Source organism: Sapajus apella, unplaced genomic scaffold (genome assembly GCF_009761245.1).
Source record: "Sapajus apella isolate SASKATOON/1434 unplaced genomic scaffold, GSC_monkey_1.0 scaffold15, whole genome shotgun sequence".
In the NCBI taxonomy this organism is placed as follows: Eukaryota; Metazoa; Chordata; class Mammalia; order Primates; family Cebidae; genus Sapajus; species Sapajus apella.
The window spans coordinates 22,124,397-22,151,704 of record NW_022436955.1 but is presented as its reverse complement, the minus strand read 5'-3'; the positions used below and the strand labels follow the sequence as shown (position 1 = coordinate 22,151,704).

Genomic DNA, 27,308 nt, shown 5'->3' with positions numbered 1-27,308 from the left:
ACGGCAGTGCCACCCCTGCAGACAGCGGACAGTGCAGGACACAGCACAGACTGTGATTGAGTTATCACCCATGGGCTGAGTCACTACAGCTCCCAGGCCAGGCTCAACTGCTCAGATCTATAAGGAGAGGCCTCAGAGGTCATCTCATCCACACTAGTCAAACTCAGCAACTCTGGTGATGAAGGAGAAGATGTCTTTTTTTGTATTTCAGGAAAACCAAATAAAAGCACTGCATAACCAAAGCAGTGCATTTATTTGTGTCAAGGCTGGCTTGTTAATTAAAATCCCCAGTTTCCATGCTTTTTTATATAATTAAAACATCCAAAGGCTGCAACTGGTTGGTATACGAGAAAAGGAATTTTTCTTTAATAAATATCATTTGTTTTGAGAGAAAAAAACAACAACTGTAAGAGGAGGAAATCTAGGAAGGCAAGGAAAAGAACGTGGTAGGTGCTAAGAGAACACTGGCTTTCAAATCTGATGCCAACTTCTCCAAAACCCTGGTCTAGAAATTCATAATGACCTAGTCATTCATTCATTCACCAGCTCAATGATAAGACACAGGTACTTACTAACCTGCACATTGACCTTAGGTTGTTTGAAATCAGCCTGAATGCCTTCTTCCCGAAAACTCACTGAGCATCCACCAGTTGCCGTTACAGAAGAAGGAAGCAAGAATGTCAAGAAGAGAAGTAACGCTTCCATCGGTGCATCCCCAGTGAGTGAAGACACAGAAGATGGCATCTCCAGAGACCGAGTTCTCTAGAGAAAGAGCTGCCACGGAGCAAAAGTACAATGCCTGGCTGAATCCATTTATAATCACAATCTAATAATACTTAGCAGTGCCCTATGAGATAAGCTTAAAGAAAGTGATGAGAGCAATTACAAGAGTTCACATTAATGATAATTTAATCATCATCCTCTTGGGCATACCTCTCTTCTTGAGATGGATAAATTGGACTGTGTTAGACAGAATTCCCCTGTTTCTGCCACTTAAAAGCCATGCGACCTTGGAATAGTCTCTTCAATTCTAGGCTTAAGTTTTATCTTTTTTTTTTTTTTGAGATAGGGTCTTGCTCTGTCACCCAGGATTGAGTGCAGTGGTGTGATCTTGGCTCATGGCAGCCTTGACCTCCCAGACTCAAGCAATCCTCCCATCTCGGCCTCCTGAGTAGCTGAGACTACAGGCAAACATCACAATGCCCAGCTAATTTGTGTTTATATTTTGTAGAGATGGGGTTTCAGGATGCTAACCAGCCTGGTCTCAAACTCCCGAGCTCAAGAAATCCACCTGCCTTGGCCTCCCAAGTGATGGGATTACAGGCATGAGCCACTGCACCCAGCCAACTTTTATTCAACAAGGATATGATGCAGTGAAACTCTGCAGTAACACTTGCTGTGATAAAGAAAACTGAGAAGTATCTTGAGACACAGGGGTGACTGGTCCTCCCAACCCCAATTCTCTTCTTCCTCATTGTCTTTGTATCTGGACAACGAAATGAGAGCTGCCTATCTAGGACATTCTTGAAATCATTGCCTCCATCCTGGAAGGATCAGCCAGCCAAAGGGCCCAAAATTACCCCTTGATATTTAAGCTGGAGTGTGCAGTTGCTGCTGCTGGCACCAGGCCACGCTGGGACCACGACAGATTTGCATCAGGAAGCCTAACCCTCGGGATTCCTGGCCAGCTAGGTAGGGTGGCTTGCCAGGTCATTTAAGTAATTATCTGATTAAATTTATTGGATACCACTTATTTCATAACGTTGTGGTGAAGATTAAGGAAGATAGTGCATATAAAGTCTTTAGCACACAGCAGGGCTCCATAAATGCTAAACCACTATCATGGGAAAACCCAAGACAAATGTTTATCTCATAGAATTTTATCAAGATTTGAAAGTGAGTTTAAAAATCTGTGGAATGTGTTAGCTAAATCATATTAAAATGATATTCTTGGCTGAGTGTGGTGACTCACGCCTCTAATCTCAGCACTTTGGGAAGCCGAGGCAGAGGGATCACCGAGGCCAGGAGTTCGAGACTAGACTGGCCAACAGGGCAAAACCCCTTTTCTACTAAAAATTAAAAAAAAAATAGCCAGGCATGTTAGCATGTGCTCGTAATCCCAGCTAGAAAGGGGGCTGAGGCAGAGGCAGCAGTGAGCTAAGATCGAAACGTATTCCAGCCTGGGCAAGAGAGTGAGACTCCATCCACAAAAAAAAAAAAAAAAAAAGAAAAAGAAAAGAAAGAGTAAAACTCTCATTTTAACCTGATAGTCTTTAACACTTGCAGACAAAATACTAAAGAACGTTTACCAAGATTTCAAGTCACTCAACTACTTAAAGGTATTATGTGTCCAAGTGAATCACTCAAAAGCAGACATTGTGCAAGAGATATTTCTTTTAGGGATTGAGGCAGCTGATCGGTAAAATTTGGTCTTTATTTGTTTTAAATAATCAAGGTCAGAATTTATGTTCACTTCCCTGAGTGGATTCTATGTCTTCTCTCTCCTCCTCCTCCTTCTTTAAAGAAAAATGCTAATTATCTTTAGAAATATCATGGCAGTCCACTTCCCTGTGGAGGGACCAGAAGCAAGTCACAATTGGTTATTCATTTTCACTTGGGCGACCACTCTGCCTACAGTCTTACTCTAAAATGTGAATTAATTTCTTTCTTACCTTCCCTCCCTCCTTCCTTTCTTTCTTTTTCTTTCGAGAATTTCCATTCTCTTTCTCTTTCTTTCCCTCCTTCCTTCCCTCTCTCCTTCCTTCTTCTTTCCTTCTCTCATCAAAATATGTCTAAATGCTGGTAAGGAACTGGACCTATATATTTTTTAACTCTGCAAAAATGGCTTTCTAAACTTACTGTTTAATATCACACTCTATTTTTGTATCTACATAAATATAAGGCATGTATGACTGATAGAAGAATGTTTTAATATTTTTAGTAAACTATTTTAAATTATTATGTCACCTTGTCTTTTTATAATGAGTTTGGGTGTTTATATGTATATTTATATACAAACATATGCATATAAACATATATAATATATAATAAATTTTCAGATTTATGTTCCAGGACCGACATGTGTTAGTATACACCTATGCTGCCTTTCTTGGTTGAAAACTCTTTGCTGTTGACTCCCAGGAAACCCAGCTAAATTTAATGCTAGATGTCAGAAATAATTCATAAAGGTTCCCGGTTTATTTATCTCATATTTTATTCGAATTAATTTCAGCTATGTTGTTCAAAACATAAAATAAATCTGTCTGTCTTTTATATGTACTATACTATTCCCTTCTGAGTCCAGTTCATTTTGGAAGTAGGTCTGGTTTCAACTGCTTCAAACAGCACTCTTCTCTTTTCTCTGTAACCTTGTTCCTGTGAAAACCAAACTGGAGAGTTCTCAAAGATCTAAAAACAGCATTAACATTTGACCTTGTGATCTTATTAGTGGAGACACATTGAAAGAAAAATAAGTCATTCTACCAAAAAGACACCTGCCCTCACACGTTCTTCACAGCAGTATCCACAACAGCAAAGAAAAGATGTGGAATGAACCTAAGTGCCCATCAACGGTGGACCTGCTAAAGAAAATGTGGTACCTATGCACCAGGAAATACTACACAGCCATAAACAAGAAGAAAATAATGTTCTCTGCAGCAACACGGATACAGCTGGAGGCCATTATCCTAAGGGAATATATGCAGAAACGGAAAACCAAATATGACATTGTCACTTGCAAGTGGGAGCTCAACACTGGGTAAACACGGGCATGAAGACGGGAACAATAGACTCTGGGGGCTTCAAAGAGGGGGAAAAAAGAGGGAGGGAGGGGAAAAAGGATTGAAAAGCTACCCATTGGGTATTATGTTTACTATTTGGGTGATGAGTTCAATTGAAGCCCAGATTTCAGCATCTTGCAAGATATATCCATGTAACAAACCTACACATATACCCTCTGAAACTAAAATAAAAAATAAAATAAGGCCAGGTACTGTGGTTCACGCCTGTAATCCCCACACTTAGGGACTACACTTTTGGGAGGCTGAGGGGAGCAGATCACTCGAAGTCAGGAGTTCAAGACCAGCCTGGTCAACATGGTGAAACGTCATCTCTACTAAAAATACAAAAATTAGCCGGGCGTGGTGGTGGGCACCTGTAATCCCAGCTACTCAAGAGGCTGAGGTGGGAGAATCGCTTGAACCTGGGAGGCGGAGGTAGCATTGAGCCAAGATCCTGTAGCTACACTCCAGTCTAGGTGATAGAGTGAGACTCTGTCTCAAAACAAAATAAAATAAATTCCAGTTTACTTACATACAAAAAAAAATGAAATAGTCCTGTTCTTTCTTTACTTTTGCTAACCCCACTCGTACTTCCTGATCCTAACGGGAATCTTTTCAGGTTCACAACTAGGAGTCCCGGTCCCATTTCTTACAGACTGCAGGAGCGGCAAAACAGCTAGGAAATTCTGTGCCTCTCATTTCTGTCCTGCAGAGGAACTGAGCTCTGAACAGGAGTTAAATGGAGATCAGCTACCAGCTGACCTGGGCTGGGGTGGAGGGGCAGGGGGGGTTCTTCCTCTTTTTGAACAAGGCAGCAGCTGAACTCCACAAACACCTGTACTTTCACAGAGGCGTTGCTCACTTCTTTTCATTTCTCTTCTTCTTCTTTGTTTTTAAGATGTGAAAAAGACTTTCAGAAATGCCTTCCATATGCTGTCTTTTTTCTCCTCTTTTTCCCTGATAGAGTCTATTTACCACAGAACAACGAGACGGGATGGTTGTGGGGAGCTCACAGTCACTCTGCCAAAAAGCATCTGACTTGTAAACAGTGCAAGACATTTAAAAGTCTACTCTCTGGGCTTCTGTCTATTTTGAGGACCCTCAAAGTGAAGAAAGTCAAACTTGGTATTAAGTAACCACCCAGGATGTGGTTGTCAGCTTGAGGTGTTAAGAGGAACAGTTTATAAAAAGCCTGGTTAAATATAGGAAGTACAGTTGCATTTCAGGTAACTCGAGATTTGAACATCCAATACGGCTTTCATGGAGGCAATCTACTTGGCCTATTTTCACAGATATATAATATATGGCATCTATTTTAAGGCCTCTAATTTTTCCTCCTTAACTAGACCAGAAAACACTTCCTCCGGCCTCACTCGTGCTCCATCATCATCCAGATGCATATCCTCCACCTTTATTTTCCCCACTAAAATAAATACATCCTTCGACCCTGTGTATAGACCCCAAAACCACCACAGTAACAACAACAGAACATGACATGCTTCATGATGATTTAATATTGTGTCACCAGAACCCGAACCCTGCGTTTCAGCAGTTTGGGTCTCTTTCTCTCTTTTAAACTATTATTATTAAAATGGTAATTTTAATGCAAAAGGCTACATTGAATTTTTAAGCATTGTACTGTCTTGAATTTTAGCTTTCTTTAAAGTCTACTTCTTTCCCCTTTCCTCTCTGTAGGGCAGAGGACTGAATTCTCTCGCACTCTGTTTCCTCATTTGCAAGATGCGGGTTCTGCCTATGTTGTAGGTGGCTAAAAGGTAGTCTGCATGTGATGTATGGCACACAGGTCAATGCAGGCAGCCTTGCAGGCAGCCCCTGGTCGCAGAGGGGTGTGTATGCCACCATAGCCACAGTCCACCCACCCCCAAGGACTAACACACATCCAGGCCCATGTGACCAGCAATTGATCATTTTAGAATATACTTGGCTAATTTCTCTAATCCCACTGCTACAAATAAACCTTGGAGTCGTTGGTTTTGCTCAGGTTCGAATTTCACCATAGCCCTACGGGCATAAAGATGAATTATTTGATTGCAAGGAGAAATAAGAGACCCTGTGTCAGGCTGCTTTGCAAATCAATTCGCCTCCCCCCACCCAAGATGCTCCTTCCCACTTAAGATATATGGCTTTACAAGGATTTGGGCAGCCTCTGTGTTTGCCGCGTCAGAGGGCAAGACGCATGCAGATGTAATATCACCGAGCAGTGTAATCCGAGTGTGCATGAAAAATAACTGCAGAGGGAATGAGGGAACCCTTTGCCACGGGCTCTGACAGCACCTCAAATAAGCACTTTACCTAATCTCCCTTGTTGATTCCTATCTGCGCCCAGTGACTTCATGCAGCTGCCATCTGCTAACCAGTTAGGGCATGCTGATCGCAGACGTACTGTAATCAGAGCTGAGGTCTCCCATGGTAAAGCAGGCTTGCTGCCAAGATGGGGCAAGACCCTGATGAGAATGGCAGAATGGAGCCGAAAGGTGAACTTCACAGCCAGCATGGCCGAGTTAAGCTTCTATTTTATTTAACTCTATCCCCGGGGCTTGGTATGAAGAAATGCTCAGTAAATGCTGCAGAGAGAAATGACTGAAAGACTTTCCAGAAAGAGTTAAGTACTTCCACCACTGGGCAACAGTAATTATTTGTATATAGTCTTCTGAGCTACTTTATATTAGGTTAAAATAAATGTTTGTGACAAGCTATTTGTGGTGTGGTAGACAAGATTCATTCATTCATTCATTCATTCATTCACTCATCAAATAGGTAATTGAGTGGACACTCTGCTTTACCTTTGGTACCTGTTCACCTTTGTAGCTCAGGAATTTAGCATTTCCATGGGGTGTACAGGATAAATGCTAGATACAGGAGTGCAGGGTCAGGTGTGGGAGAGAAACAGCAGAGTCTGTGGAAAAAATTAATAGGCCCGGGACACTTCTGCAAATCCCAAGCACTCTGGCTAAGCTCAATACTCTTGGGCACAGGTGGACTTGGAGTTTCTTAGGCAACTACGCAACAGGACCACCATGAAGCACTGCTATTTTGGCTGCAGGATACTGAGTCTCAGAAAAATTCAGGAGTTCAAGAGCAAGCCCCTCCTCTGACAAGTAGAAAAACTAAGGCAGACAGAAGGACTTTATCCTTGATCAAGGAGCAGCTTGGAGACAGAGCTAGGACTAAACTCTGGTATACTGAGCAATCGGTGCTCTGCCAAGGTACAGCATCTTTCTTCCCCATAGGCTGGACAAGCTCATGGGCTTACACTCTAGGGAAACAGAGGCAGACAGTAATCAAGGAAACAAGTGCATACCTATTTAGAGAGTGGTAAGTGCTCAAAAGAAAAGAAACAGGGCTGGGCATGCTGGCTCACGCCTATAATCCCAGCACTTTGGGAGGTCAAGGCGTGGATCGTGAGGTCAAGAGATGGAGACCATCCTGATCAACATGGTGAAACCCCATCTCTACCAAAAATACAAAAATTAGCTGGGCATGGTGGCAGTTGCCTGTAGTCCCAGCTACCGTGGAGGCTGAGACAGGAGAATTGCTTGAACTCAGGAGGCAGAGGCTGTGGTAAGCCGAGATTGCACCATTGCACTCCAGCCTGGGTAACAAGAGCAAAACTCTGCCTCAAAAAAAAAAAAAAAAAAAAAAAAAAAGAAAGAAAGAAAAGAAAAGAAACGGCGGGGAGAGGCAGAGTATGAATCTAACTCCACCATTTGCTAGCTGGGTAACTCAACTTGCCAAGGCTCTCTTAGCCTCAGTTTCTTCACCTGAACAGTAGGAAGGCTAATTGTAATGCCCACCTCTTAGGGTTGTTGGGAGATGCTAAGAACACTGGCAAGTAATAAGCACTTCAGAAATGACGGTTATTTTTACTTTATTATTGTTACCTGGGTAGGATGGTCACAGTAGGCCTCTGAGAAAGTGCTATTTAAACTGTGTCAGAAGGAGAAGAAACTAGCCAGGTATGGTGGCGGACACCTGTAGTCCCCGCTACTCAGAAGGCTGAAGCAGAATGGCTTGAACCTGGAAGGCAGAAGTTCTAATAGGCCAAGACCGTGCCATCGTACTCCAGCCTTGATGACAAGATCAAAAACTTCATCTGAAAAAATTAAAATTAAAAAAAAAGAAGGATAAGAAAGTGCCAGCCACCATTCTTCCCAGGCAAGAGAAACAACATGTGCAAAGGCCCTGAGGCAGGAAAAGAAAAAAGACTAGAGTAGACACTGGCCAAGGCTACGTGTCGTAGGAAATAAACTCTGGGAGGCAGGCAGGAGGTTCAGGTCTTCAGAACATGTACACCCTGGAAAAGACTGTGGATTTTTACTCTAAATGGAATAGGAAGCCACTTGGATTGGCAGGGTGGTGAGGGGGAATTTATTCATCAGCTACTGCCATAATACTGCTGCATAACAAAGAACCTCAAAACTTCTTTCCTTCACAAGATCAAATACTTATTTTCCTCACTCACTAGTCTATGGATTGGTTGAGGTTGGTTTGATATTGATTGGGTTTGCTGAACAATTCTCCAAGCTGTAAGTCAGATTCAGGTCTGTTTCATGTATCTCATTCTAGAGACCAAGCTGAAGAAGAGGCAATGGCCATGGGTGAAACGCAAGAGTACAAACCCAAACGTGCAAGCACATCTGAAGACTCTGCGCACATCATGTTGACTAATATCCCATGAGCAAAATAAATTACAAGGCCAAGAGCCAAAAATCCAGGAGCAATAAGTTCATTCCACCTCTCATGAGGTCATGGCAAGGGTGCTGATATCTAGTATTACTACAATGGACTTTGGTAAGGCTAAAGTCCTGGGGTGTAGTTGCACGATCATGGCTCACTGCAGTCTTAAACTTCTGGGCTCAGGTGATCCTCCTGCCTCAGCCTCCCAAGTAGCTGAGACTACAGGCATGCACCATTATGTCTAGTTAATTTTAACATTTTTTGTACAGTCAATGTCTTGCTATATTGCCAAGGTTGGTCTTGAACTCCTGGTCTCAAACAATCCTCCTATCTTGGCCTCCCAATGCACTGGGATTATAGGTATGAGCCACCATGACCAGCCCAGCCATACTTTAGACCCATCTTAGGTCACCTTTATGCTGATTCTGCTTTGACAAGTACCTGAATCATCCAAGGGTCATCATATCAAAAAGATGCCCTTGGACAAATCACATGCAGGTTTCTACCATCTTAACTCTGGCTTTCTCAGAGTAGGCCTCCTCTATCTCTCCTTGTGGATGGAGACAGATTGAAAGCTTTCCCAGTAGCTTTTTGAGACTTTTGAGACTTGGTACAAGGCTCTGGTTCATTGCAGCTCCAGTCAGGGCTGGAAGGAGCAGTGGGAGTGTTTTCCTTGGCAGGTTTCTGGCGTGCATGTGTTCCTGGTATTAAAATACAATGTGCTTTTTCCAAACTAGATGATCTACACCACCCATTATATTTTATCTGTACACTAGCCCCCTACCCACCCACCCTCAACTCTGGTCTTCAAACTATGTGAGCAGGAAAAAAAATAAAGAGGAGGAAGAGGGAGGAGGAGGAGGAGGAGGAAAAGAAAGAAATCTATGAGGGGGTGTGGCAGTGAGGGGGTGGATGTCTATGAAAATTTATGTGCTGAAAAACAGCTGTAAAATGTTTAATGTTTCAATGAACGTTTTATGTTTACAATAAAAAATCCTCCAGCCAAGAAGGGCTTTAAAATGTTACATTACCAAACAGATCCAAAGAAAAGAGGCAAAAAAAAAAAAAGACTCCCACAAACCCCTCTTCATGGAGTGACCCTGAAATGCTAACCATTAAATTAGCGTCCTTCCACATTGTGCACTGACCTAGGTCAACGGTGAGGGAGAAGGGAATAATGGCCATGACACAGGAAGAGGCCAGCAACAAGAATGAAAAATATGTTCATTTTTTTCAAAGCTAAGTACCCATGGCAGAAAGCCTTGGAAACTCAGGCTTTTGAAGGGAGAGGTGGAGGGAGGCGGGGAAGACGCCCAGCTCAGCCAAAAGCTGGCTAAAAGATTCGACTGCAATCAATCAGTCCACCAACAGGAAGAACTAATCAAGTGGCTTAATACTGAGTTCTTCCAGGAAAGATCCTGGCTGAAGGGACTCTGGCTTTGACAGAGGGAAGCGCGTTCAAATTCAAACTCCATTCTAACCTGGTGCTGGCTCCTACAGTCGCTTTTTGAACCCCTTGGGATCTTCATTTGTTTCATCAATAAAATGCAAGAGGCAGGCATCACTGGTGCACTGTGAATAAATGGTATGCGCTGAGGACCGGGGACGCCAGGAGTCTGGATGAAGTCAGATTAGGGAAGCCTGAATCAGGTAGGGAAATTAAGACTTGACGTAGCAGGAAACAGAGAGCATTGAAGCCTTGAGGAAACTTAGAGTTTTGCTCTTCTTTCCTTAACCGATGGGTTTAGTGAAATTGCCATGTGGGTTTTCAGGCAAACAAGTCAGTATTACTTTTTATCTCCTTTGTAATTAATATTTTCCACATTGTTTTCAGGTAGTAGAAATGCAATGTGAGCCAGTAATAGAAATATACAGTGGCTCATGCCTGTAATCCCAACACTTTGGGAGGCCAAGGCGGGTGGATCACTTAAGGTTAGGAGTTCAACCAGTCTGGGCAACATGGTGAAAGGCCCTCTCAACTAAAAATACAAAAATTAGCCTGGTGTGGTGGCGGGTGCCTGTAATCCCAGATACTCTGGAAGCCGAGGCAGGAGAATCGCTTTAACCAGAGAATGTAGAGGTTGCAGTCAACCGAGATCATGCCACTGCACTCCAGCCTGGGCAACAGAGTGAGACTCCATCTTAAAAAAAAAAATGCAGTGTGGACCATGGGCCCTTTCTAATCTGGCCCCTTCTGACCTTTTCTACATATACTGCTCATGCAGTTCCTCTAAATAAGCAAAAAAATACAAACCAAATGTCATGTGTGCCCCCTGAGACACACCTTGCAGTTTCCAGCCTACATGTTTTTAAAGTCCCGTGCCTTCAGCTTACTATATCCTTCCTTAAGTCCTGTCTTTTTAAACTCTCACTCAGCCCTCAAAACTTAGTTGATTACCACCCTTATGGAGCTTCTGATCTGTGTCGAACACCCCTCTACAGTGTTCTGACAGCACCGCTGCTGTGGTGTACCCCAAACCCTTCATACCACATTCCAGACATTCCTTATGTCACCAGCGGAGGGTGTCCAGGTTCTTGGCGTTTTGAATAAAGAATTGGACAAAACGCACAAATAAAGCAAAAGAATGAAGCAACAAAAGTAGAGATTTACCAAAAATGAAAATATATCCATATGGCAGGAGTGGCCTGAGCATAGAGGCTCAAGAGCCTGGTTACAGAGTTTTCTGAGGTTTAAATACCCTATAGAGGTTTCCCATTGGTCACTTGGTGTACACCTCATGCAAATGAAGTAGTGGCCAGCAATCAGTTCGATTGGTTGTGGAAAGCCACCAATCACAGCCTCAAGTAAAGTTACAAAGTTAAACTTGCATGCAAATGCCTGATGATTGGCTGTGGAAAGCAACCAATCAGAGGCTGAAGCGGTTACAAAGTGACACTCCTATGCAAATGGGTTGTGAAAATTACTGGTTGTGAAAAGCAATCAAGGGTACTTTCAATTTTCCATCTGCCACACAGGAAAGTGGGGAGGGGTTGCAGAGGAAGGAACCTCTGGTCCTTTTGTTACTTAGGTGTGGAAAGCTGGGGTTTTCCTTTTGATTTAGTTCTAGGAAGTCAGCATGAATCAGTCTCAGGTTCCCTGCCTCTAGACCCTATTCTCCTTCCTCACTTTTCTTTTCTTTCCTTTTTTTTTTTTTTTTTTTGAGATGGATTCTTGTTCTGTCCCCAGGCTGGAGTGCAGTGGCACAATCTCAGCTCATTGCAGCGTCTGCCTCCCAGGTTCAATTAGCTGTGATTACAGGCATCTGCCACCATGCCCAACTAATTTTTTCATTTTTAGTAGAGATGGGTTTCACCATGTTGGCCAGGACGGTCTTGATCTCCTGACCTTGTGATCCATCCACATTGGCCTCTCAAAGTTCTGGGATTACAGGTGTGAGCCACCACCCCTGGCTCTCACTTACTTTTCTAATTTCTTCTCTAAATGATGCTTCTTGAGGGTAGACACTGAGTCTTCATAACCCCAGGGCATAGTACAGAATATAGTATGAAGCAGATCCCTGGGAATATTTTATCTGGGAATCAATGAGCGAAGAAACAAATGGCCGAAAACACCATCTTCTTTCTATGATGGCAAATGAGGGAATATTGGCCTCTGAGGGGCACACGGGACCACTGTAGCTCTTTTCATCTCCTCACCGTCACCTCGCACCCAGAGAGATGAGATGGCTTTTGCTGTCCTGTGCAGAAAGAATGGCCTCCTGTGCCAGCCTGAACCTTGCCCTGGGAACTAGTATCAATCAGGGGGTGACTTGTCTGCCTTTCAACAGAAAGGCACATGGAGAAAGACACTCAAGCGTCTCCTCCAAGGAGAGCGACGGATGTTTCCTTCGGGGGCTGATAGGGCTCACTTCCTGTTCATGAGCACGGCAGACACCTACCTCCAGGCTGGAGTAAGGGTTTGGACTGTTTATGTGGAGGGGGTGCCATGTTTGGGAGACACTAACGAGGCCCCTTTTACTCTTCCACAAGCCAGGGCCTTCTCCTTCCTCCTTTTGGGAGGCCCAGGAAGTGGCCATTTCCTTGACCATACCCTATGACAGGAAGCCCCCAGTTCTTACCATGAGAGTCACAATGGCTGTTCACTGGACAATTTCAAGTGAATCCCCACAAAGTTTCGCAAGAACATCAGATACAAAAGAGTCGATGGATGGAAACTCACACGGTAAACCAAAGTGAAAACAAAACTGTGTTGCCCAACCCCATGTGAACCGAAACCTCAGGGCAGAATGCTCTGACTCCGCAGACATAAACAGCTTAACCCCCGAGTGAGTCACCAGCGCGGCCAGGGCAATGCTGCAGAGAGCTTTCCCGTGGTGTGCTGGGGATCGCTGTGCGTTCTTTTCCCTAGAAACCGATTGTCATTTAAGTCAAAGGAAAGAACATTTATAGAGTGTCTACTGCACACCAGAGGCTCTGGTCCATGCTGCAGATAAATATTTCCAATCTATTTCCACAGTAAGCAGCATAGGTGCTATTATTTCTATCTGCACATGAAGACACAGAAGCCAGGGCACTTAAACACCTAACCTGAACCCAAGCTACAAGTGGGGCTTTGTCCCCCTGCCGTGCTTCACCAGAGAGGACCCTGAAGCCCTGACAGGTCACAGGAGTCCGAGTTTTCCCTGTCCTGCATGGTCTCCAAATTGCCTTGATCACAGACCATTATCAGTAAAAATAAGTTTTGAGCACACTCACCCCTAGTGTTTGTACATTGATTTATTGACAAAGGATGTGCAATCTACTATATGTAATATTACAAAACATTCCAAGAAATAGACATTTAAATGGGTTGAAATAAACGATAAAAGTAAAGAGGGGCTACTATCTTTTCTTTCCCTATCTTAGTGCTGGGGTCATAGGGTTGCCAGGTTAAAACTACATATAGAAATTGTCGGGGGTGGGAAGAAAGGATGGGAGGGAGGGAGGGAGAGTGACAGAGAGAATATCCAGTGAAATTTGGAATATTGTTTTGCTGAAAAGTTATCCATTATTTACCTAAAATTCAAATTTACATGAGCATATTTCTCTCTCTTTCTCTCTGTGTCTCTCTCTTTTTTCTTCCCTCCGTCCCTTCCTTTCTTCCTTCGAGTCTCACTCTGCCGCCCAGGCCAAAGTACAGTGGCAGAGTCTCAGCTCACTGCAACCTCCACCTCCCAGGTTCATGCGACTCTCCTGCCTCAGACTTCTTAGTAGCTGGGACTACAGGCACCCCCCACTACACCTGGCTAATTTTTGTATTTTTAGTACAGATAGGGTTTCATCATGTTGGACAGGCTGGTCTTGAACTCCCAACCTCAAGTGATCCACCTACCTCAGCCTCCCAAAGTGCTGGGAATACAGACATGAGCCATTGTATTCAGCAAGATTTTTTGTTTGTTTTTGAGATGGAGTCTCTCTCTGACACCCGGGTTAGAGTACAGTGGCAATCTCGGCTCACGTCAACCTCCACCTCCACGGTTCAAATCATTCTCCTGCCTGAGCCTCCCAAGTAGCTGGAATTACAGGCATGCGCCACCACGCCCGGCTGATTTTTGTATTTTTAGTAGAGATGGGGTCTCACCAGGTTGGCCAGGCTGATCTCCAACTCCTGACCTCAAGTAATCTGCCTGCCTTGGCCTCCCAAAATGCTGGCATTACAGGCATGAACCACTGCAACCAACCAGCATCCTGCATGCTTATTGGCTCAACATGGCAATGCTAAGGACTCAGTAAATGCTTTCTGTTTCGGGATTACAATAAACATTCTAAGTTTTGTGGGATGGATGGTCTCTGTCGCAACTATTCACTCTCCCATTGCAGTGTCAAGCAGCACTAGGCAGTTCCTAAACAAACGGGCATGACTTTGTTTCAGTACATCTTTATTTACAAAAACAAGTGGCCAGCTGGACAGGGACTGTTTTTTCCTGGCCACTGCCTTAATGGATCACCAAGGTGCATCCCACTCAGGAGAACCGTGGCCTGTGAGAGAAGGAATTGTATTCGCAGAGTTCTCCAGCAATGTGACGTAGTGAAAAAATAAACTCGTTTTTACTATGGGGGCTGCAGGTGGGGGCTGGGGAGTGGACAAAGGATGATAACGGCACCTCCTTTTATTACAGGAGTTATACAAGGAGCAAAGCATCTCTAAGACACACATGTACGTGCACATACACACACAAAGTATTGCAACCAAGATATCCACAGGGTGGACCTGCATTCGGTGTGTCAAATTAAATGCTTCCCTTGCCCCAATTACTGGCGCTTCAATCGGCCAACTGGCAGCCATAACAACACATTAACCTTTTTGCCAAATCAATTTCACCAAGTCCCCTTCCAGCACTAAGGGAAATTAAACGGCGCCCCTACGCCTGGAGGATGAGTGCTCTCTGCACACCACACACTGTGGAATCCCGCTCTGCACCTGGAACTCTGAATTCTGGCTCCCAAACCGGGGCCTTCTCATGGTCCAGAGGGCAACAGAAATCGGTTTTATAAGGCTGTCTTCCCTCCCTCTTGCAGTCAGCTGGGGGTTCAAAGGTCCAAGCCGAAGAACACTGCCAACCCTATAAGCAGAGTCATCTTCACAAATCACATTGGCATTTGCCCTGCTTCAGGAGAGGCTGCTTGACTTAACTTTCAGCAGCCCCTCTGATGGGTAATTTCACTTAGAAACACAGAGGACAGTGTAGCCAGCCAACCGAGCCGCATCAGCGTTGTAGGCACGCCAGAAATCCCCAGCCTTTCCTGAGTCCCATTTCTTCAAATTTAGGCTGATAGTGCTGGAGCTTGCTCTCTAGTTTTCAGGGGATGAAATTATTTTCAAACTCAGCAGCATGAGATGGCATGGGGGCGAATGCAGGAATGTGACCAAAGTGGGGCAGGTGACAAAGGTGGCCACGGTGGGTTAATTAAGTGGTAAAACGTGGTGACTGGGGAAAGCGCACCTTCAGGCTTGACTCCTGAGACAATGTCTCTATTGCTGAGATAATCTGGAGACAGTAAGTTTACTGTGTGTATTCTAACAATAATAAATGCACAATCCTCTATTTTACTCTGACCCAAATTATTACAAAACTTATTTCCATAATGATTATTATTATTTTTTTTTTTTGAGACAGAGTCTCACCCTGTTGCCCAGGCGGGAGTGCAATGGTGCGATCCCGGCTTACTGCAACCTCCGCCTCCCAGGCTCAAGTGATTCTCCTGCCTCAGCCTCCCGAGTAGCTACAATTACAGGCATGTGACATGATGCCCAGCTAATTTTTGTATTTTTAGTAGAGACGGGGTTGCTCCATGTTGGCCAGGCTGGTTTTGAACTCCTGACCTCAGGTGATCCACCTGCCTCCGCTTCCCAAAGTGCTGAGATTAAAGGCATGGAGTCATTATTTTTTTTAGATGGAGTCTCGTTCTGTCACTAGGCTGGAGTACAGTGATGCGATCTTGGCTCACTGCAACCTCCACCTCCCAGTTTCAAGTGATTGTTCTGCCTCAGCCTCCTGAGTAGCTGGGACACAGGCACGCACCACTACACCCAGCTAATTTTTGTATTTTAGGAAGAGATGGAGTTTCACTATGTTGGCCAGGATGGTCTCAATCTCTTGTCCTCGTGATTCACCTGCCTCGGCCTCCCATAGTGCTGAGATTACAGGCGTGAGCCACCGCGCCCAGCTGGAATTTCTTTAAACCCAGCCCAGCCCTCTTCTCACCAGCCTACTGTCCCCCAACCCTTTCCACAATTCTTTCCTAGAGCATGGGGGAAGCAAAGACGGGGAGTTTGCCTTCTGAAAGCACGTGACATCCAATCACCATTAAGTGTCTCAAAAGCTGTTCAATAAACATGATCCTAATACCCTCTGCAGCAAGTGTTGGGAAAGTCTTGGCACCAAAACCCAAGATCACCACCATGCTTTGACCAAGCAAAGCAAACATCCTTCCATGAACCACCAAGAGCATGGCCTTGAGGCTCACACTTTCATCCGCAAACACAATTTCTGCCAGGTACTTAAGAATCCAGAGGAAAAATCATAGGCCTGGCTCTGGGGAGGTCACAGTGTGACTCAGAAGTCGCTCAGAGGTTCCCATGGGCCTGCTGCAAGCTTCCTGTGACTTTCAGCTATGGGACACAGTGCGGAACCCTGTACTTTATTCAGGTGACAGATAAAGTTTATCCAACCAGGAAACCATGACTTCCAGTTGTTGAATTCTATGCCATCACCTGTATCTTCCTAGGACAAGGATTACATTGGCAGCATAAGAAGTGGCATTTAGGGGGCCCCAGCAATAAGGGCAGAGAATCAGCACTACTCTAATGGTTACAAAAATAGGAAGAATGGGACATGGCTTAAGGGACAATCTCTATCCACCTCCTACTTCTTAACATTAGGGCTAGGACAATGTGGCTTTGCAGTCAGGCACTGGCTCTAGGGTTGCACAGCCCTGGTCTACCCAGCTGCAGCCTCGGTTCACATTCATGTCCCTGTACATCACATCCCTGACCCACCCCCTTCACATCCTAGCCAGCAGAAGCAAATGTGATCAAGGGAGTGAGGATGCTTTAAGAAGCATAATAAAAATATAAACGGCTGTTCAGGGGCTAGACCATCCAGCAGTTGTTTTGAGCAAACACGCACTCATCTAACAAAAGTGAGAAAAATACAGATATATTTGTATTTTAATATGCCAATAGTCCCAAAGCAGTGGAAGTCTCATTATTTCAAAATTCCCTTTTTATATCATGACACTTCATTGGCCAACTGAATCCAGATTTTCATTTGTAAAACCCAGAGTCATACACAGGGGAGAATCTTCAAATGGCACATTACACATCGATACTGATTTTATGTCTAATTATTACCATACTGAAAAAGCAATCATCATGATGACTCAGTTCCACCCAGAGACAAGGGTACACCTGATATATAATCTTAGAAAGGGGAAAAATGATCTTCTCAACTCCAGCAGCTCCTGAAATCTTACAAGGACTGCAGTCTCCTCTCGATGACAACCTTCTGAACCTTTAAGAGCAAGACACACACAAGGACTTGAAAAACATCACTTTTATCTAATAGAGCTGTTTTTCAGGAAGACATAATTAGAACCTCTAAGTTTCTGGCAGTTGGCAGCCGCCACTTAGGAGCCCACCTTGAGTTGCTTAAGGCCACAGAAGCCAGCCGGGCTCTGCCAGTGAAGCCCCTGTTATTTTAGAACTCACAGAATCATGTTGGTGCCTTTCTCTGGGGATGGGGGAAATGGATTAAAACAATAAATATGGATAAAGGGAAATGACTGACTGTGAACTCATGACCTTTGGAAGAAACAGGTGAGGAAACAGAGTGGCCCAGGGACAAACCACGCAGGACGCAATCCAGTGTTAACAGCCTTCCTTTCTGCAAACGTGCTGTACAAGTGTCTGCCAGAGGGAAATCAGGAGGGGAAGAAAAAAATGGGACTCAGCAAAGAACCAGGACATCATTTATGATGCCTAGATTTATTTTTTCTCTTTTTGAAATGGAGAATCACTCTGTAACCAGTCTGGATGGAGGGCAGTGGCAGGATCTCGGCTCACTGAAACCTCCGCCTCTGGGGTTCAAGTGATTCTCCTGCCTCAGCCTCCCAGTAGCTGGGACTAGAGGCACATGCCACCACACCCAGCTAATTTTTGTATTTTTAGTAGAGAAGGGATTTCACCATGTTGGCCCGGATGGTCTCGATCTCTTGACCTCGTGATCCAACTGCCTCGGCCTCCCAAAGTGCTGGGATGACAGGTGTGAGCCATGGCACCGGGCCCCCTTTTCCTCTTTTAATATGACCCTGGAAAGTGGGAGCTAAGCTATGAGGATGACAAGGCATACAAATGATACAATGGACTTCAGGGACTCTGGGAGAAGGGTGGGAGGAAGGTGAGCACTAAAGGACTACACAGTGGGTACAGTGTACACTGCTGCTCAGTCACGGATGCACCAAAATCTCAGAAATCATCACTCAAGAACTTAGTCATGTAAGCAACCACCACCTGTTCCCCCAAAACCTAACACACACATATATATATGTATATGTGTATATTTATATACACACATACGTGTGTGTGTGTATGTGTGTGTGTGTATTTATATATATATATTAGGCCAGGTGTGGTGGCTCATGCGTATAATCCCAGCACTTTGGGAGGCTGAGGCAGGTGGATCATCTGAGGTTGGAAGTTTGAGACCAGCCTGATCAACACGGTGAAACCCCATCTCTACTAAAAAAAAAAAAAAAAATTAGATGGGTGTGGTGGCGGGTGCTTGTAATCCCAGGTACTTGGGAGGCTAAGGCAGGAAAATCACTTGAATATGGAAGGCAGGGTTCGCAGTGAGTGAGTTGGTCTTCAGCCAGCAACGTTCTTGGCTTGCACTCCAGCCCAGGTAACAGTAAGACTCTATCAGGAGAGGGAGGAGGAAGGGAGGGGGAAGGGGAGGAGAGGAGGAGGGGAGGGAAAGCATTGTGTGCTATGGATACTCGTGAATCTGATGATGTGTCTGTTGTCACACGTGAGAGCATGAGACGCCAGTGGTGGTCAGGAGAGAGCAAAGGTAACTTTGGGAAGCAGCAGCTGTTGGTTTCCTGGGCAGATCTACTTTTAGGAGCCGCTGTGCCATTTCCTAGCTTTTGTGACCTTCTTTGGAAAACTTCCCTCTGCTGGCATCCTTGTCCACCTTTACCAAGACACCTGGCAAGATACAGCCCCCATGTGGATAGCCTATGTCTGCCTGACATGATGGTACTGCAGCCTGGCCTTCTGGCCTCATGCAGGGCAAGTGTGAGGCGTGATTTTTATTCCAGAGCCCCCCAAAGATAAAGCTGAAGCCAGACTTTTGTCTGCTCTCCTATGACTTCTGTCTCCTTTCCTATGTTGTTTTCCTCACCTGTCACACATTTCTTCCAAAAACCTTCCCTAGATACAGCAAGCGAGGCCAAGTCCCTGTCCCCATCTCCAGTCTGGCTCACCCAACAAAAACACAGAGTTCAGACAGTCAACAAAGGCCAGAATGGCTTGAGGTGGTACACTGGTTCTCCCACAGTTCTCCCACAGCTGAATTGTGAAGACGACCCATTCGGAGGTGAGAGAAAGAAAACGCTGGGTATAGGGCTTCTGGGTAGACCAGAAGGGACTCAGATCTCTGGCCCAGTTGCAGGAAAGTCACTTGCATAGACTGTATCCAGAGAACAGAAAGGTGTGGAGCATCTTATGATTCACAAGGCCTTGACCAGATCCTGCACCTAAAGCAAGGCAGGGGACAGTGGTATAGGCATCTCAGCCTTCAGCCAACAATATTCTTAAGTTAGAGACCCTTGGTGCCATCATCACATAGAACTACTATTGAGCCAGGCATCATTGTGGCCATGGTGACTCCAGGAGAAGATAAAGAGGCCAGGAGCAGGGAAAGGAACGGTCTGCTCTCTCCTAATGTACAGGGCAGGCCCATACCTGCATACAAAAAGCTGACTTGTGCAGGTGCACTCTGAGCATCTGTATGGCTGAGTATGAAATGGGAACACTCTCACTTAACATCGGCATGACTCTTAGAGTTAGGAGCTTGCCTCTGTATTAGTCAGGGTTCCACAGATAATCAGGACCACATTCATATATATATATATATCACACACACACACACACACACAAATGCCACCCCATCTGGCTAATTTTTTAAATTTTTTAAGATTTTTGTATATGTGTATACACACACACACACACACACACACAGAAGTTTTAGTCAACAGAGGCCATACATATACACATCATCTCTTATTGGTTCTGAATCTCTGGAGAACCTGATGACCAATGGATTGACAGATAGATAAAATAAGAAAAACTCTCAAGATCCACCATAGGCAAGGTGGAGAGCCAGAAGAGCTGATGGGTAGTTTCAGTCCAAATCTGGCAAGCTCAAAACCCAAGAAGAGCTGATGTTTTAGTTCAAGTCTGAAGGCAGGAAAAGACTGATGTCAGTCCAGGCCTGGTCGCTCACGCCTGTAATCCGAGCACTTTATGAGGCCGAGGCAGGCAGGTCACCGGAGGTTAGAAGTTTGAGATCGGCTTGGCCAATACAGTCCCTACTCCAAATACTCTATCTCTACTGAAAATACAAAAATTAGCCAGGGGTGATGGCAATCGCCTGTAATCCCAGCTACTCGGGGAGGCTAAGGCGAGAGGAACACTGAAATCCAGGATGTCGAGGTTCCAGTGGAGATCTCCAGGTGGAGCTTCTGCCACTGCGCTCCAGCCCGGACGACAGAGGCAGACTCTATCTCAACGGCAACAACGACAACAAAGGTGTCCCCACTTGAGGCAACAGACAGAAGAGTTCTCTTTGAAGTAGGGTCACTCTGTTTGCTCTGTTCAGGCCTACAGCGGATGAGATGAGGCTCAGCCACTCAGGGAGAGCCATCCGCTTTCCTCAGTCGACTGATGCGAAAGTTCATCTCATCCAGAAACACACTCACAGACACCCCAGAGTGATATCTGATCAAACATGTGGGCGCCCTGATACTCCATCAAGTTGAAACAGGAAACTAACCACTGGGGCTTCAGTTACACATAAACCAGCTCTGACCTCAAGTCCAGTGAGGTCCGAAGTCTGAGGTCCCCAGTACGTAAGGAAAAGGCTCCCTTCACTAGAAATGTCAACCCACAGACCTTAAGGTTGAAGGATGCACAGGTTAAATAGGTTCATTCACTCAACAAACATTGATGATAGTCCAATTAGGGTGATCATGAGGAAGGTGTTAGGGGCAAAACAGGCACATAAACATCCAGGAATCCTAACGTTATACCTGAGACTACCCTCCCGAGACACCCATGGGGGGGAAACACTCCATTTTCAGGTATACTGCAATCCTTGTACTTATAAAAAAACAGGAGTCTCACTTTGATGCTTGTCGTTAACACGTAACATTCCAATTTCAGTCACTGGAAATTAGAAATATTTAACTAGAATTTCATACGACTCCTTCGCTTTAGTTTTCATTTTATGTATGCGTGTATGAAAAGTTGGATGGATGGATGGATGATTTATTTATTTAGTTTATTTTTTTTTTGGTTTTTTTTTTTTTGAGACAGCATCTCACTTTATCACCCAAGCTAGAGTGCAGTGGCACAACCATGACTCACCGGAGCCTCGGCTACCTGGGCGCAAAGGGTCCTCTTCCCTCAGCCTCCCAAGTAGCTGGAATCACAGGTGCGCCTCTACACCTGGCTGTTTTACTTTTGGTAGAGATGAGGTCTCTATATGTTGTCCAGGTTGGTCTTGAACCCCTGGGCTCAAGTAATCCTCCTGCCTTGGCCTCCCAAAAGGCTGGGATTACAGGCGTGAGCCACTGTGCCTGGCCTAGTTCGTTGCTTTTTGAGACAGGCCTCACCCTGTTGCCCCGGCTGGAGTGCCTAGGCATGATTGTTAGTAACTGCGGCCTCAACCTCCTCAGCACAAGCAATCCTCCCACCTTGGCCTTCTGAGGAGCTGAGACTACAGGCACACACCATCGCACACAGCTCGCTTATTATTTTTGTAGAAACAGCGGTCTCGCCATGTTGCCCAGGTTGGCATTATATTTACTTTTATGGATATTTTGTATTTATGGCAAATGAAATTGTGCTTCCATCTACTTTAGTAGTATAGAACCTCCCAGCTGTACATAAAAGGGTAAGTAAATATGAACCTCATTAAAAACAAATGATATAACAGCAGAGCACATGGAACAAAAATTGTGAAATTTTGGGAAACATGCTTTCACATTACTAAAATGTGAAAACCATAAAAGCATGGAGGGGTAAAGGAATGGGTCCTGGAAAAGGCTAGAAAAGAAAAGATGAAAAGAAAATAAACAGCTATCTACTTGAGTTCAGTACTACCGTAATGATAGAATAAATACCACTTCTTTACTCCTGTGAAACACAGTGCTAATTCTCAAGAAAGAAAGAAGTCGAATCTAAGGGAGATATTTCTAACCCCTGCCTAAGAGTTACAGAAATAATTACTTCTACCTGCCAGAGATCCCAAAACCATAAAAAAATAGTCCAGAGAGGAGTACCTAATTTCCACCTATTTACTTTTATCTAATTTAACTAACGGAGTCAAATTTCACTGAATTCATATATGCCTGCACTTATCCAGGTGGTTAGTTAAGTATACAGGTTTCATTCCTGATAAATCTTAGCTAAGACTATTGATTAGAGTACAGTCCAGTTACTACATCTTTTTCAAATTGCCCCAAGACTTAGAAGTATAAATCTACTACTTGTGCTGTTCATGAATTCTGTGGGTCAGGAATTTGATCATGGCACCCAGGAGATGTCAGCCTCTGCTTCGCAGCGTTTAGAAGCTGGAATCATCTGAAGGCTCAGCTGTTCGCTTCCTGTCTGATGATTGCAGCTGATTATGACTGGAGAGCTCAGTTCCTCTCCACACGGGCCTCTCATGGTCTTCCCACCTACGCTAGACTGAACTTCCTTACATTACGGTGATCAAATTCCAAAGGCAAGTATCCCATGAGAGACGCAACCAGATGAAAGCTGTATCATCTTCTAAGAGCTAACTTCAGAAGTCTGCAACATCGCTTGTACCATTTTCTAATTAGTTATAAGTAAATCAGTAAGGGAGGCCCAGATTGAAGTTTTGAGGTTCAGGGCTCACACCTGTAATCCCAGCACTTTTGGAGGCCACAGCGGGAGGATCATTTGAAGGTGTGAGTTTGAGACTACTCTCACCAACATAGCAAGACCCTGTCTCCACAAACAGTTTTTTTTTTTTTTTTAAATTAGCTGGGCATGGTGATGTGTACCTGTAGTCCCAGCTACTCAGATGGCTGACGCTGGAGGATCACTCACGCCCCTAAGTGGAAGCCTGCAATGAGCTATGAAGGCACCACTGCACTCCAGCTTGGGGTATAAAGCAAAACCCCATCTCTAAAAATAATAATAATAATAGTAATAATAATAATAATTGGCACTGGGGAATGTATTAGACTTTATTTTTGTGTTGCATGTTATAAAACAACTGCAGAGTGCAGCCATGACAGGGAACTACTGCCCACTGGGCACGCTGGCCTTATCTCCCTCTTCTCCAATATTGATCATGATGGGGCTTGACCATATACATGAGCACTTGAATGCAAAGTTGAAGTGCTTCATGCCATCTCTTCTGAATTTCAAGGTACTGATCTTCACAACTGAAAACGTCCAAATAAACGAGGAAGTAAAGAAGGTAAGAAAGGAATGAAAGAAAAAAGGAAATAACAAAGGGAAAAAAGAAAGAACAGAGGCTTATATTCCTTTTCTTTGTAACAAGTCTATCTTGAAACACTGAAGATTCAAAGGGATCAGTGCTAGAAAGATTTCCCAAGGAGCCGTAGGGTTAGTGTGCAGCTTTGAAGTCACGCAATCTATAAAAAGGTACGGAAATCGCTGAGCCTCTACCTGAAAATGCAGAGGAATTGGCAGCTTCGTGTGAGAGTGTCTCTTTGCTCCAAATTCTAACCTCAGGTCTAACCTTGGACACATCACACTGCCATGTCAAGTATGAGGCCCTATCTTTAATTAATACAGACAATCAAATATTAGCCCCAGTCTCAGCTATCCAAGAAGAGTCAGGACTCCCGGGGATTACATAGCCCAGTCAAACCAGATTCATTCAAAAAACAAAAGCAAGCAATTTGCCATCCATGACACCAAATAAATTCAACATTTTCATAAATTAACACCAAACATAATGTGCCGGGTGCTACAGTATCATCAGTGGCCACTGCTCTGCAGTTGATTTGATACTGCAAGTTGAGTTACTTTGTTAATGACGATAATTTGTTATTCTAGGGGAACAAACAAAGTGATGGGAATTTTTAAATCACTACTCAGTTTCTGCATCTCCTGTGGCTGCTAAGTTGCCAAGACTCCTGGTGGTTCCCTAATGGAAATGACTCTCCACATTCCAAGTGATAAGCCACAAGGGGAAATTAGGTCACTTTTTTTCCTAAAAGATTTGTTTCTCCTGAGGCTGGGTCTGCGGCTTACATCTGTAATCGCAGCACTGTGGGAGGCTGAGGAGGGAGAATCGCTTGAGCCCAGGAGTTTGAGACCAGCCTAGGCAACATAGCAAGACCTCATCTCTACTAAAAATAAAAAAAACAGAATTGCCAGATGTGGTGGTCCCAGTTACTCAGGAGGCTGAGGTGGGTGGATCTTTTGAGCCCAGGAGGTTGAGGCTGCAGTGAGCTGAGATGGTGCCACTGCACTCCAGCCTGAGCAACACTCTGTCTCAAAAAACAAACAAACGAAATGATGTACTTCTGGACTCGTGAATGATGAATCCTAGGAAACATCTCCGTTACAAAGCTGGTGTGCCTGGTACATCCCAGCACGTGGCTTATAAGAAAATGCCAGAAGGAAGGAAAGGGGAAGAAAACAAAGGAGGCAGAGAGGGAAGGAGAGAGGAAAGGAGGGAAAAAGGATGGGAGGATAAATCTGAGGTGCTAAGCTTGTTCATAAGATCACCGTGACATAGGCAACTTTTTGGAAAGTAACTGGACGATATGTAACCAGAGTTTTGAGATAAAATAAAACTTTATATTCTTGCCCAAGTAGTTTCATTCCCCAAAGCTAATGATTCCTTAAGGATTTACAGTAAGGAATAAGACAACAACAGCAATGCGTATGCACCCAAAGGATGTATATATCAAAGTCTCTGTTATTAATCATATGAAACAATTGGAAGTAACACAGGGATGACGTCACCAGGTGGCGGGTTCCAGGGATGAGTGGGGTGGAGGAAACTTTGGCCTAGGACTGCTCTCTATCTGGCATTGCACTGTGTCTGTTGACATCCGTACTCTTGTTTAATCCTAAAATCAATCTGGTGGGTTTGGGACAAGAGTGTTTTCACGATCAGAGAGGAGGCATTGCACAGCAGGCTCAGGAATCAAAACTGTAGCTTCAAATCCTGTCTCTGATCCTTAGCAGCGGAGGGACTTCGGGCAAACTCCCTTTGTGGTAGTTGGCTGTGGCTGCTGGAACAAATTACCACAAACTGGGTGGCCACACACAACAGAAACTGGTTCTTTCGCAGTTACGAAGCCAGAAGTCTCAAAATAAGGAGGCAGCAGGACTGTGCTTCCTCCAGCGGCCCTGAGAGAGATCTTCCTGTGTCTCTTCCAGCACCTGGTGGCTCCAGGCATTCCTGAGCTTGAGGCTGCATAACTTCTCCTCGGCCTTTACCTTGGCATGGCCTCCTCCTCTTCTGTGTGCCTCAAATCTCCCTCTGCCCTTCTCCCATAAGGATGCTTGTTATTGGATTCGGTGACCACATAGATAATCCAGGAATGCTTCCTTTCAGTAACTTTAATTATATCTGCAAAGGCACTTTTTTCAAGTAAGGTCATATCTACAGGTTACAGGAATTAGGCGGTGCACATATCTTATTTTTAGGGGGTGGAGGGAGACGGGGTCTTGCTCTGCCGCCCCAGCTGGAGTGCGGTGGTGCAATCATGGTTCTCTGCAGCCTCAACCTGCCAGGATTAAGCAATCTTCCCACCTCAGCCTCTCAAGTAGCTGGGACTACAGGCATGTGCCACCATGTCTGGCTAATTTTTGTGTTTTCCGTAGACACAGGGTTTCACCATGTTGGCCAGACCAGTCTCGAACTCCTGAGCTCAAGTGATCCGCCTGCCTCAGGCTCCCAAAGTGCTGGGATTATAGGCATGAGCCACCACATTCAACAGGATGTCTTTAGGGATGTCTTTGGTTGGCGGGGGGATATCCTTTGGGGGACACCTCTACGACCCACTACATCCCCGCTAAAGCCAATGTTTCCAACTCAGGAAATAAAGTCCATCATAACCCCCTACCTCTCCGCACAGCTGGAATGACTAAATTAGGTGATCTATGCAAGTTTATTGTTCTTGTGACCTCCATGTTACAAGGAGGAAACTGGAATACAAGGCTTAGTGACATACCTAAGGCCCCACAGCGTAAAGGCAGCTGAGTGTAGACAAGGACACAATGACACTAAACTATCTTTACAAGGCTGATGATTTTCCCTCTTGGAATCATAGGATGTGAAAAGTGGAAAAGGCTGTGCATACCACGTAGACCTGTGGTTGTCAAAGTGCAGTCAAGGGACCCTCAGGGATGTCTCTGAGACCCTTCCAGAAGCTCTGTGAGGTCAAAACTCTTTTCATCAGAACGCTAAGGTGTCAGTTGACTTCTTACTTGTTTTCTTTTACAAGTCGACGGTGGAGTTTTTCAGAGGCCACATGACATGTGATCTCACAAGAGACTGAATGCTGGAACAGAAGTGAGAATCTGGCTGTCTTCTAGGAAGCCAGGCATGAGAGCAGAAATGTAGAACAATGCCACTTTTTTCTTTGTTTGAAAATACAGTTACATTTTATAAAAAATGTTATCCATGGCTAGGTGTGGTAGCTCATGCCTATAATCCTAGCACTTTGGGAGGCCAAGGTGGGAGAATCACTTGAGCCCAGGAGTTCAGTCTGAGACCAGCCTGGGCAGCAGGGTGGGACCCCGTCTCTACACAAAATACAAAAATCAAAGAGGTGTGGTGGCATGTGACTGTGGTCCCAGCTACTCAGGAGGCTGAGGCACGAGAATCGCTTGAACCCAAGTGTCGAGGCTGCAGTGATCTGTGACTGGGCCACTGCACTCCAGCTTGGGTCACAGAGTGAGACCCTGTTTCAAAAAATAAAAAAATTTAAGGATAGTCTGAAGGCGGAAGGAAGAAAGGAAAGAAGAGAGTGAAGAAGGGAGGGAGGAATGAAAAAGGGAGGGAGGGAGGAAGGAAAAAGGGA

General features: G+C 44.8%; 1 protein-coding gene and 1 long non-coding RNA gene across 2 annotated transcripts in view; one reads left to right on the top strand and one right to left on the bottom strand.

Annotated features, from left to right (window-relative positions):
* WWOX (WW domain containing oxidoreductase) overlaps positions 1-27,308 on the bottom strand; it is a 1,135,448-nt gene that overhangs the window by 466,271 nt on the left and 641,869 nt on the right. The window lies entirely within an intron of this gene.
* LOC116555349 overlaps positions 4,620-27,308 on the top strand; it is a 26,938-nt gene continuing 4,249 nt past the window's right edge. Inside the window, exons 1-2 of the long non-coding RNA XR_004270489.1 lie at positions 4,620-4,632; positions 5,765-5,766. This is a non-coding gene — a long non-coding RNA (uncharacterized LOC116555349). The remainder of the gene's footprint in view (positions 4,633-5,764; positions 5,767-27,308) is intronic.